This window comes from Alligator mississippiensis, chromosome 2 (genome assembly GCF_030867095.1).
Source record: "Alligator mississippiensis isolate rAllMis1 chromosome 2, rAllMis1, whole genome shotgun sequence".
In the NCBI taxonomy this organism is placed as follows: Eukaryota; Metazoa; Chordata; order Crocodylia; family Alligatoridae; genus Alligator; species Alligator mississippiensis.
In genome coordinates, this window is record NC_081825.1 from 181,909,410 (window position 1) to 181,922,055 (window position 12,646).

Below are 12,646 nucleotides of genomic sequence, written 5' to 3' on the forward strand. Positions count from 1 at the left end.
TCCCCACCTTCAGTGCTGTTGTTGGGGTGCAGTGGCGACGGCAGGATGCTGCCACCATGTCCCCCGCTGCTCCCCTTCCTCCTCCCCCTCCCTGCCAGCTTTTGTCAGGCCCTGGCAGCTCCACATCCCTCCACATCCCCCCATATCCGGCCCTGCGTTGCTTCTCATCCAGCCAGGGAGGAACGGGCCCGCTCCCCCTGCTCCATCGCTGCTGCCTGCAGGGAGCGGGCCCGCCCCTGCTCTGCCCCGTGTCCCTGCCATCTCCTGTCTGAACACTTTTGGAGCACTCTGATTAGTTGTTTCAGTCAGCCAATCAGAGTGCAAATAAAGCCTTACGCACAGACAAACTAAGGCTTTTATAATATTAGAATGGGGTACTTGCATCATATCCACGTCAACAAGATAACCCCTTTTCCAAAGATTTTATAGCTTTGTCTAACTACAAAACGAGACAACAGGTGGGTATGACAGATGGGGGACAGCAAGGTAACAGTGAGATAATTATGATCAGAGTAATAAACAGCAGTCGCTGCAGACATTACATGACAAATTTGCATGAAAATTGGTTCTTTGCTCATGAAGAGTTCATTGGTTCCTGCTGTTATCACCAAAAATACAGTCCTTTGTTTGACATCACACTTGGTTGCTATAGAAATGCTGATGATACCAAAGACAGGACTGAGCTGGAGGCCTCTAGAAAGTCCTTGAGACCCATCTGAGTCCATATGCATTCACAAAAGGTCAATGTAGCATTTATTTTAGGCACTGGCACCAGGATTAATGGGGTGAGAGAGAATGCAGCACCAGTTCCAGCTACGGGCATTTGGAACAGAATGCAGTGCTTTGTCAGTATCACTCTGGTGGTTAAAGAAAAATACATAAGAAGGAGGAAATATGGGAAGCAGAACATTTCAGTTCCTAAGAGATGCGTCTGCAGTGTGATGCAGCTGCACAAAAGGCGACTGCAGTTTTGGGACGCATCAGTAGAAGCATTAGGTGCAAGACACGGGAGGTCATAATGACTCTCTACTCAGCACTGGTTAAGCCTTATCTAGAATACTGGGTGCAGTTTTAGGTTCCATGTTTTTAAAAGGACATGGAGAAGTTAGAGAGGATCTAGAGGCAGATGACAAAAATGATAAGGGGCTTGGAAGTCAAGTCATATAAGGACAGGGTGAAGGAGCTAGGCATGTTCAGTTTGAGGAAAAGGTACTAAGAGGGGACATGATAGCAGTCTTCACTATACCTGAAAGACTGCCATAATGAAGAAGGAAAACACTTTTTCTCTCTTGCTGAAGCAGTTGACATCATATATCTCAACTTCCAGAAAGCCTTTGACCTGGTATCCCATGAGGTACTGATCAGAAAACTGGAAGATATCAGGCTCAACTGTGGGACCATCAAGTGGGTGTGAAACTGGTTGCGGGGTAGGATGCAGAGAGTCCAAATGAATGGACTGGGGTCATCCTGGCGAGATGTGGGCAGCAGCGTACCCCAGGGGTCAGTACTTGGCCCAGTGCTGTTCAATATCTTCATCAATGACCTGGATAAGGGTGTGAAAAGCCCATTGGCCAAGTTTGTGGATGGCACCAAGATATGGGGTTGTGCAGACACACCCGCAGATAGGCTGCAGAGACAAGCAGACCTAGACAGGCTGGCATGTTGGGCAGAACGGAACCAGATGAGGGTCAACGTAGAGAAATGCAAAGTGCTGCATCTGGGAAGGAAGAACCCCCAGCACACCTACAGGCTGGGCATCACTAACCTGACCAGCATTACAAATGAAAGGGATCTGGGAGTAACAATAGACCCCAGCATGAATATGAGCTGGCAATGCGACACAGTAGCCGCTAGGGCCAATAAAACTCTGGCACGCATCAATCGATGCATCTCCAGTAAATCCAAAGAAGTGATTCTCCCACTTTACTGAACATTGGTGTAGCCACAGCTGGAGTACTGTGTCTAGTTCTGGGCACTGCACTTCAACAAGGATGTGCTAAAGCTCGAGAAGATCCAGAGAAGGGCCACCTGTATGATCAGGGACTTGCATGGCAAGCCATACGAGCAGAGGCTGAGGGATCTTGGACTCTTCAGCCTAAAGAAAAGAAGGCTGAGAGGGGACCTGATTGTGGCTTACCGCTATATCAGAGGTGTACATCAGGGGCTCGGTGAATAACTGTTCACCAGGGTGCCCTGGGGGAAAACTAGAAACAACGGCTACAAACTCCTGGAAGATAGTTTCAGGCTGAACTTTAGGAAAAACTTCTTCACAACTAGGGTGTCCAGACTATGGAACAAGCTACCCCCAGAGGTGGAGCAATCATCTACCCTAGAGGTCTTCAAGAGAAGATTGGACTGTCACCTGGCTGGGGTCACCTGCCCCCAGATGTCTTTCCTTCTCATGCAGGGGCCTGGACCCAATGATCCTTTGGGATCCCTTCCAGCCCTTTGGCTGACACAATCAGAGGTTGTCATCAACTGTGGGTATGCATACCCCACTACTTGGGAAGGCCCTACGGGGTATGTACGGGTGGGCGGGGACAGAGCGCTGCCACCCACCAGCCCATGCCACTGCCTCCTAGAAGCAAAGCCAGGGAAAGGCGAGGGCAGCAGTGCCCCTCTGTGCCCCTCTGCGGGCTGCACAGGTGCCACCCAGCCAGTCAGATGAGGGGAGGGGGCAGCTTGCATGTGGTGGCAGCAGCCACTATCCACCACCCCACACTGCCACCACTCTGCATCCAGCCACACACCACCCTGTCCCTCCCCCCCACCTCCCACTCCATGTCCAGCTGCTGGGGGTACACTTATTTAAAAAGGTTGAAAACCCCTGATCTAAATGATTGGGCTTCTTTATTTGGTATGTTTTGGTACAGGACCTTTCCCTGCTCAAGGGAGAACAAATAATCTTTGTGTTGTACTTCTGAATGAGAAACATCTGTGACTTTTTTTTATGAAGGCCAGGCCCACCACTTGAGGCATCCCTCCGAGAATTAGAAATCTTCTTTTAATCTCCAGTCTAAACTTTTTCATGCCAGTTTAATTTATACCCATTTGTTCCTTTGCCAGCATTGTCCTCTAGCTTAAATAGCTCTCCTCTCCCTGGTGTATATTTCCCTGCTTGTGTCCATAGGCAGTAATCGTGTTCCCTATTCAACCATTGTTTAGACAGACTTAAAACAAAACAAAACAAAACAAAAAGGCAAGCCCTCTTCCTTTCCTCAAATATGTTAGGCTCTCTACTCCCCTGATCATCCTAGTGTCCCTTTTCCAAACCTGTGAGAGCTTGAATTCATAGAATCATAGCATCATAGAAGTAGGGTCGGAAGGGACCTTGTAGATCTTCAAGTCCGACCCCCTGCCTGGGCAGGAGGAAAACTGGGCTCAATTGACCCCAGCCAGGTAGGCATCAAGCCTCTTCTTAGAGACCCCTAGGGGAGGAGCCAGCACCACTTCCCTTGAAAGTTGGTTCCAGATCCTAGCCGCCCTGACTGTGAAGTAGTTCTTACGGATGTCTAATCTAAACCTACTCTCCAACAGCTTGTGGCCGTTATTCCTTGTTATCCCGGGGGGCGCTAGGGGAAACAAGGTCTCCCCCAAACCCTTCTGGTCCCCCCTAGTGAGTTTATAGATGGCCACAAGGTCCCCCCTCAGCCTTCTCTTGTGAAGGCTGAACAGGTTCAGGTCCCGTAGCCTCTCATTGTAGGGTCTGCCCTGCTGTCCCCAGATCATGTGGGTGGCCCTCCTCTGGACCCTCTCAATGTTGTCCACATCCCTCTTGAAGTGGGGTGCCCAGAACTGGGCACAGTACTCCAGCTGTGGCCTGACCAGTGTCGCGTAGAGTGGGAGAATCACCTCCTTGGCCCTACATGAGATGCACAATAAGGTTCAGTGAGCCCTGTCAAAATTCATCTTTCCTGAAGACAGGTGACCAGGTCAGTGCAGTCATCCAGGTGATAATTCACCAAGGTCTTGTTCAACAACATTACTACTTCTCTATCTTTACTGAAAATACCTCATCTGACATATGTTGGGATTGCATGTGCCTTTTTCATGGCTTCCTCAAATTGGTGGTTTATAGTCATCCTCTGATAGACTAAAACAGGTGTCAGCAACATACAGCCCATGGACTAGACCTGGCTTATGAAACTATTGGATCTGGCCCATGCAGCCACAGGGCTCTGCGTGGGCCCATACCTGTGCTGGTGCTGAGCAGCGAGGAGCTGCACTGGGTGGTGAGCTGGAAGCTGTACCAGGATATGCTGCCTCTTTTCCCTGTCCACCCCGGTCCTTTCCCTCCCTTCCCCAGCTGCAGTGTGAGTGCAGCTTCTCCAAGCCGGGTGGGGGAAGGGGCAGGGCTGGGGGTGAGGGTGGCGGCAGGGAGAAGCAGGAACAGTGTGGAAGAAACTTTCAGCTTCCTTTGTGGGTTCATATGTGTTCTGGGGAGTTGGGGGCTGGGAGAAAAAAGTGGTAGCAGGGCTCTGAGGTGGTGCAAAAAAAGCACCGCCCCCCTCCCCACCACTGCTACTGATGCACTGCTGAAGCCACCTGACCTGCACTGAAACAGAGCCAGGTTGTTCTAGCCCACAGCTTGAAAAAGGTTGCCAGCTTGTGAATTTAAAAGACCCAGATCTTTCACTTACTCTATCACTTCTAAATGATAAGCTCCCAACTTGTAATTATTCTTATTAGCCCTTAGTATTGCACTCAATACCATTACAGTTCAACCCACTTCTATTACTCTAGTCCCAAAAGTCTTCCAGTCTTTCCCCTGCATGATTCATAGATTCATAGATTGTTAGGGGCTAGAAGGGACCTTGCAGATCATCGGGTCCAGCCCCCCCACTCTAGGCAGGAAGATAACTGGGGTTAGGTGACCCCAGCAAGGTGACTGTCTAGTCTCCTCTTGAAAACCTTCAGGGTAGGTGATTGCACCCATGGGCGACTGGTGTCTCTTGAGTCAGGGGGGCACATGCCTCCCCTGACACCAGTCAGCGACCAGGGGGAAGGGGGGTCCCTGGCGGCCGATCGCACTCACCAAAACGCAGCCGTGCCACTTCCAGAAGCCCTGCGGCCACTTCCGGAAGCAATGCAACTGCTTTTGCTGGCAGCCCTACTCCATGGCCAGTGCTTGCAGGGGGGACACCAGCACTTCTGCCTGCCCACCTGCCCCCCTGCCTGCCACCTAAACAGGGAGCGCAGCCTGACAGGGGGTGCACCCCCTATACATTGCTACTGACTGCATCACCTATGGAAGGAGTTTTTCCTGGTATTAAGCCTGAAGCGGCCTTTCAGGATTTTGTGTCCACTGGTCCTGGTCTTCCCTGGGGGTGCCCTAGTGAACAGTTGTTCACCAAGCTCCTGATGCACTCCTCTGACATAACAGTAAGCTGCTATCAAGTCCCCTCTCAACATTCTCTTCTTTAGGCTAAAGAGGCCCAGGTCTCTCAGCTTTTCCTCATATGACATGATATTCTGATCCTCCTTTGTATTGCCAATACTTTAAAAGCTTTGTATTTTCAGCAAATTTCATAAGCACACAAATTTCTTGTCCATTGACAGACACTCAAAGCCTTCATCTGTTCTCATGCTTCCTTGTCTAGAAAGGTTAAAAAAGTTCTCATCAGGTGATAGTTTGACTGCCATCACAATGACAGCCTTTGCAGACACACCCATTGTACACTGACTTTGAATTTGTTGACTCCAAAGCATGTAACTGCTGATACAAATCAACTGATAGGTGCCCTAGTGTGCCCAGGCAGACTAAAGAGCCTGTAAATCTTGCATCAAAATTGAAGCATAATGACCCTTTCATTTCCTCATTCCTATGTTGAGATACACTTCAGAAGACCACAAAGGATACATAGATGGGTCCTTTACATTAGATGAATATAGAGAGATGCAGTAGATTAGATCACATATTTATCCATGAAGAATCCTTATGCTTCATTTCCACTACTTTGGGATTTCCTGAGAATCATTACACTCTCTTCTCACCCTGTGTAAGGGATGGGAATGTGGTCATTTGAAATCAGAAAATGAGTCGCAACACTTCAGATACAATTTCTTTTAGCCCTCCAGCAGGGAAGTGGAAAAATAATTATTAGCCATGGACAAAGTATCACAAATCATTTAGGTGCCAGAGAGGCAGAGGTGTAGGGAAATTTGGTTGGCTGCTTATTCCCATTTCACTTTAGCAGTGATTCATTCAGAATGAAAAACTGTGTTGCTTGATTTAAGCTGGAACCTGTCTGGCTGCGATGGGGGTTAAAATGGAGCCTGGAGGATTTTTTTTTCCCTTCCTTTCCCCATTTTACTTTTGACCTGTGAAATCACATCGTGCAAGTTCATTTATTGCCTGGTGTAATTTGCTGTCAAGCGAACCAGGCTTTTGGAGTCATTGGAGATAGTGAACAATACTGTGGCTTCTAGTGTACATGTTCAAGTTTTGTGGAGTACAGCCCTAGCTGGGACACAGCAGTTGCCCAGCTGCAGGGGTGGCCAGTAGGGCTGTGCGAAGCTTCAGGCACTGATTTGATTCGGTGGAGATTTGGCTCGACTCAGCGGTCAAATCTCCAAATCCGAATCGAATCAGGAGACCTCTCTGAATTGAATCGGAGAGATTCAGAGCAATTTGATGATTTGGACATAGACACAGCTTTAAATGTTTTTTCTGCACACCTCAAGGTACCAGGTGGCTCATGAAGGCTGCGATGGTGGGGCAGATGGAGCGTCCCACAGGAGCGTCCCCCATGCGCTTGGTGGAGGACCCGGAAGTGGACCAGAAGCATTTTTGGTTCATTTCTAGGTGCACCATGCAGTGCACGGGGGACCTGCCCCTTGCCCCCCAGCTTGGTGACTGGTGCCTCGTTGGTCTGGGGGGTACCCAGAGTCTCCCCACAGCCAACTGCTGAGCCAGAGGGATGTGGGGAAATACTTCTGGTCCACTTCTGGGTCCTCTGCTGAGCACATGGGGGGGCTCCCCTGCATTCCTGTGGGACGCTGCATCCACCCCACCATCACAGCACTCATGAGCCACGTCTGGTACCTCAAGGTTTATAGAAAAAACGTTTAAAGCTGTGCCTATGGCCGAATCGCTGATTCTCTGAATCAGCATCGAATCTTCAGCTTCAGATTTGGCCAAATCAAATTGGGACAGTGATCCAAATCAACAAATTGAATTACTGTCCCCGATTCGGGCCAAATCTGAATCTAATATGGCCCATTTCAGACACCCCTAGTGGCCAACCTGTAGCATGCTTTGTGGCAAGTGGTGTGGGTAGCCTCTGTGCGCTGAATGTAAGAGGGAAGAGGCAGCCTAGTGGAAGGTAGGGCAGAAAGTAGAGCAACAGATTGGACAGGAGAAAGATATCAGTGTGTCACCCAGGGAGAGTGCAGGACTAATCTGTGGCATGCCTGCCAAAGATTGGCCCCTACTTTTCTACTGGATCAGTTCAGTCTAGTACCCATTTATCTATCACCAGCTACCGTTAGAGGAAGGTGAGAGAACCCCAGCAGTAAACAGTTATTGGAAAACCTGTCCTCCAGAAAAGCTCCTGCCCCAAAAGTTAGCAGGTGTTTCACGCCCAGAAGCAAGCCGATTACATTCTTTGGCTTGAAAAAAACCACTTTGCATCCCTTAAGTAGCACATAATGACCTTAAAATCAAGTGGAAATAACAAGCAAATAACTCCCTTTGCCTGGGAAACCCTCTGCTGGTGTAAGTCTGATTGAAGGTGCCCTGCTTTCTCCTGAGATAGATTTTACACTCCACCATATCCATATACTCCTGGCATAAGGGGAAGGGGAGCGTACAATGAACTGCCTGCCTGCGTATAAAGTAAGTAGCCTGTTTCCCCAGTCCAGGAAGGCCTCGTTGCTCCACCCAAATGTTTCAGGGCATGGACTTATTCTTCAACAGTAATTCAGCAAAAATATTGGATAAAATAGTCTTCTTGTGCACTGAAGGCTGCTGCTCCCAGGGACTCCTTCCCATTAGCCTCCCTCTTTTAGGAACCTGCTGCATCACCGGACCTGCTCTTTGAACAGGGTTGGCTGGCTGGCTCCAGCCTTTAAGGTTGGCCCTTAAAGTGGCAGGCCACCCTGTTAACAAAGGCATGTGGGGGACTGTCCAAGAAAAGGAAGAGGAAAGGAGCCATGACTGATCCTTTCCTGCTGGACAGTTTGTAATTTATGTCAGGAGAAGATGGCCCTGATTCAGAGAACCAGCACTAGATACTTGCAGCCCCCTTCCCTGTCCCCCATCTCCACTGCATTCACTTCCCACATTCTCTCTCTCTCTCTCTCTCTCTCTTCAATCTTTGCTATTAAACCATCAGGAATAGCTGATTTTTTTTAAATAAAGCAACCTACTATGTTTTCCCATTGACGTTACTGATTGCCTGCAGTTCTGCAATTAACAGTTATATTGTTTGTGCTTCTGGAGCAACTTCAACCTGAGGACCTCAGAAATCCCTTACAAATAGCAATCAAGCTTCACAACCTGCCCTCTGTGATGTAAAGAAAGTGATTATTATATTCATTCTGCACATTTAACTCTTCTTGCCATGAGTCCCCTCTCTTCTGTCCTAGCTAAAGTTGCTCTGTAAATCAGAGCTCTTAGTCAGAACCCAGGTCTCCTGACTCAGCCCTCTCTTTCCCCAGCTAAACAGCTCTGTCTTTTTGTGATGAATACAACTCATGCCACTGGCCTGTAGGTGAGTTTGCCACCTCCTTGGTGGTCATAAGAGACAAGCATATGTGGAACACAGGCCCTGTTTATTCTACCATGGGGATTTCATGTCATAGAGACCCTCAGATAGAAACTCAAAGAGCCCATTCACAATGCAGACTAAGCTTTACCTCCTGCACAGAGGGCCTTAACCAGGTCCCATAGATCCCATAAGTCTCACATCAAGGCCTCCATGCAGGACATAAGCAGCACATGGGGCCCAGATTTTACACTCTGAGATGTGAAATTAGTAGCATCTTCTCCACACACCAGACTAGTTTTAAGATAAACCTTTTATTAACAATGAAACCTATGTACAGAATAAAGTAGCAAAACATCCCACTATTCACCAGCCATAACTGGTGACCACGGTCTGTCCTGTATTTCTTTGGTTTATACTTATCATCACGCAGTCCTCCACCACAAAAAGCCTGTATCAAGAGTGTGCATGGAGGAAGCCTTGTGGAAAGCTCTGGCCAGATCTGGATGGCCTGAAAAATACATCAAGGTCCTGAGACTTCTCCACAACCAGATAACTGTGACCATTCTTTGTATGTGATTGGAGATGGATCTATTTCTATTAACTGGGGTTAAGCAAATTGTCATTGACCAAACTCTGGTCTCCATTTTTTTTATGGTTATTCTGGTTCTCCTTAAGGATCTGGTTCTCCTTTCAGAATTGACACTGAGAAGGTGTCTTCACTCATAGACCAAAATATTCAAAATAACCATCCTTGACCTTCTAAGTGGGATGTAGAAGGGGGTGACTCCCCTGTGTATACTGGGGAATTTGTCAGTAGTCTATGCCTACTGACTACTCCTGGTGGGTTCCCCAGTATACACAGGGGAGTCACCCCCTTCTGCACTCCACTTGGCTTGAAAAAGGATACTGTGTTATCTGAAAGTTTGCTAGAAACATCAACCCACCTCCAAGTTGGTCTAATAAAAGATATCAACTCGAACCAAAATAGATTTCATAGATTTCATAGACATTAGGGCTGGAAGGGACCTCGGAAGATCATTGAGTCCAGCCCCCTGCCCCAGGGGCAGGAAGTCAGCTGGGATCAAAGGATCCCAGCAAGATAAACATCCAAATGTCTCTTAAAGGAGTCCAGAGTAGGTGTTTGCACCACCTCTGGAGGCAGGCTGTTACAGGCCTTTGGGGCTCGGACAGTAAAGAAGTTCTTCCTTATGTCAGCCTGAAATGGTCTTGGAGGAGTTTGTGACCATTTGACCTTGTCATCCCTTGGGGTGCTCTGGTGAACAGATGTTCCCCCAGGTCCTGATGCACACCTCTTATATATTTATAGGCAGCCACCAGGTCCCCCCTGAGCCTGAGCTTCTCCAGGCTGAAGAGTCCCATGGCTCTCAGCCTCTCATCATAAAGCCTGTTCTCCTGCCCTCTGATCATGTGCATGGCTCTCCTCTGGACTCTCTCAAGCTTATCCACATCGTTTTTAAATTGTGGAGCTCAGAGTTGGATGCAGTACTCCAGCTGCGGCTTCACCAAGCTGAGTACAGTGGGAGGATGACATCCTGGGATTTGCTTGAGAAGCATCTATGGATGCAAGCCAGAGTTTGGCTCACTTTACCAGCTGCAACATCGCATTGGTTGCTCATATTCATCTTGTGGTCAATCATGGCCCCCAAGTCCCTGTCAGCCATGGTGCTAGCAAGCGTAGCACTGCCAAACCTATAAGTGTGCTGTGGTATTTTTTTCCTAATGTGGAGTACCTTGCATTTTTCAGTGTTGAACGCCATCAGGTTTTCATCCACCCATTTTCTGAGCCTGTCTAGGTTGGCATGGATCACCATCCTATCCTCAGGTGTGAACACTACCTCAAAGTTTGGTGTCATCGGTGAACTTGGCCAGTCCAGTTCTGATACCAATGCCTACATCATTAATAAAGATGTTAAAGAGTATAGGCCCAAGGACAGAGCCTTGGGGGACCCCACTGGTCACAGTGCACCATGATGATTTACTTCCATCTATTACCACTCTCTAGATCTGACCTCAGAGCCAATTCCCCAGCCATCGGAATGTGATGTAGCTGAGGCCACAGTTGGCCAATTTTTCCATGAGGAGATCATGGGACACCAGATCGAAGGCTTTTTTAAAATCAAGATATATGATGTCAATCTCTTCTCCCTTGTCCAGGTGATATGTCACCTGGTCATAGAAGGAGATGAGATTGGTCAGGCAAGACCTACCCACAACAAACCCACGCTGGCTATCCCTCAGGATGTTGCCATCAGCCAGCTTGTCAAGAATGATCTCTTTGATAATTTTTTCCAAGATCTTCCCCAGGATAGAGATCAGGCTGATAGGCCTGTAGTTCCCTGAATCTACTTTCCTCCCTTTCTTGAAGATAGGCACCACATTGGCCTTCTTCCAATCTTTGGGCACTTCACCTGAGTGCCACAAGTTCTCGAAGATCTGTGCCAGGGGCTGAGCTATGATGCCTGGCAGCTCCTTAAGTATCCTGGGGTGTAAACTGTCAGGGTCAGCTGACTTGAAGGTGCCCAGCCTCTCAAGGTGTTCCTTCACATGGTCAACATTGATGTAGGGTAACAATTCTCCTTCACCCTGGCCGTCCCATACCATATTGAGCAGGGCTGGTGAAAAATCAACGCAAAATACCCATTAAGCAGGTTGGCTTTTTCCTGGACATTGGTTGTCAGTTGTCCCATTTGGTTTAGCAGGGGTCCATTTTTACCCTTGCTTTTCCTCCGGCTCCCCACATATCTAAAAAAGGACTTTTTATTGTCTTTGATACGTGTAGCCAGTTGAAGTTCAGTCACAGCCTTGGCTTTCCTGATTTGCTCTCTACAGGTCCAGACCAGTGCAGAATACTCCTCCTTTGAGGTGGTTCCAGTCTTCCATCCTTTATAGGTCTTTCTAAAAAGACTCTGTCTTACTGTTGTTACTGCACATTTACTTAGTACATGTATTAGCAAGTACTAAATAAATTCACAGTAACCAGAGTTACTACACAATAGCACTGGCAAACATCTTTTAGGTCAGTGTTTCCTAACCTTTTCCAGCCCAAAGCACATATACATTAATAAGAATTTTCCACAGTACACTTGTTAAGGCATTCCCCACACTCATACCTTTTGTAGCTCGTTGTAGCTCATTGCCATGCTAAATTCCACGGCACACCTGTTCATTTCTGATGGCACACTTTTATGCCACAGCACACTGGTTAGGAAACACTGTTTTAGGTGACACTACTGCACAGTAGCCTAATAATACTGTGCAGTAGCATATTAGCACTGTCCATGCTATAACACAGTACTGCACAGTATTTTTTGGCTACTGTGCAGTCAGCGTCTCATGAAGACTCCCTGTAGGTTGCTAAAGTGCTGTAAAATATAGCACTTCAAACTTACTACCTCATTTAACAAGGGTTAATTTAAAGCACTGTACCCATTTTTAAATTGCTGTACCTATTTTTAAAGTGTAAAGTTGTGCACTTCTGTTAAGTCACAGCAATAAAATGCTTGAAATGACAAAAAAGCAACTTCTATATATACCCATAATGTACAGTCCTTACACTAGTGTAACTTCCTAGGACCTGATATAGAGGTATCCCAGAAGAAAAATAACAGTAAAACTATGCTAGTATAACTTACACTGATGGACATTATCCCAAGATGGCAGTTTGCTTAAGGCAGACAGACTATTAGCTGTGCCCACCTCATAGAGGTGATGACCTGTAATTGCACCTACTGTGCTAGTTACCCCAGGATAATTGGTCATCTCTCTGCTCTGGGTTTCAGTGTAATGTCTATCTGTACAAAATATGTAAATTGCACCAGTTTTAGTATGTTGTATATCCAGGTCCTTAGTCTCTCTTCTTTGTATAGCTCACACATCTTCTTTGTGGTGATTGTAGCCCTTCATACATACAAGGT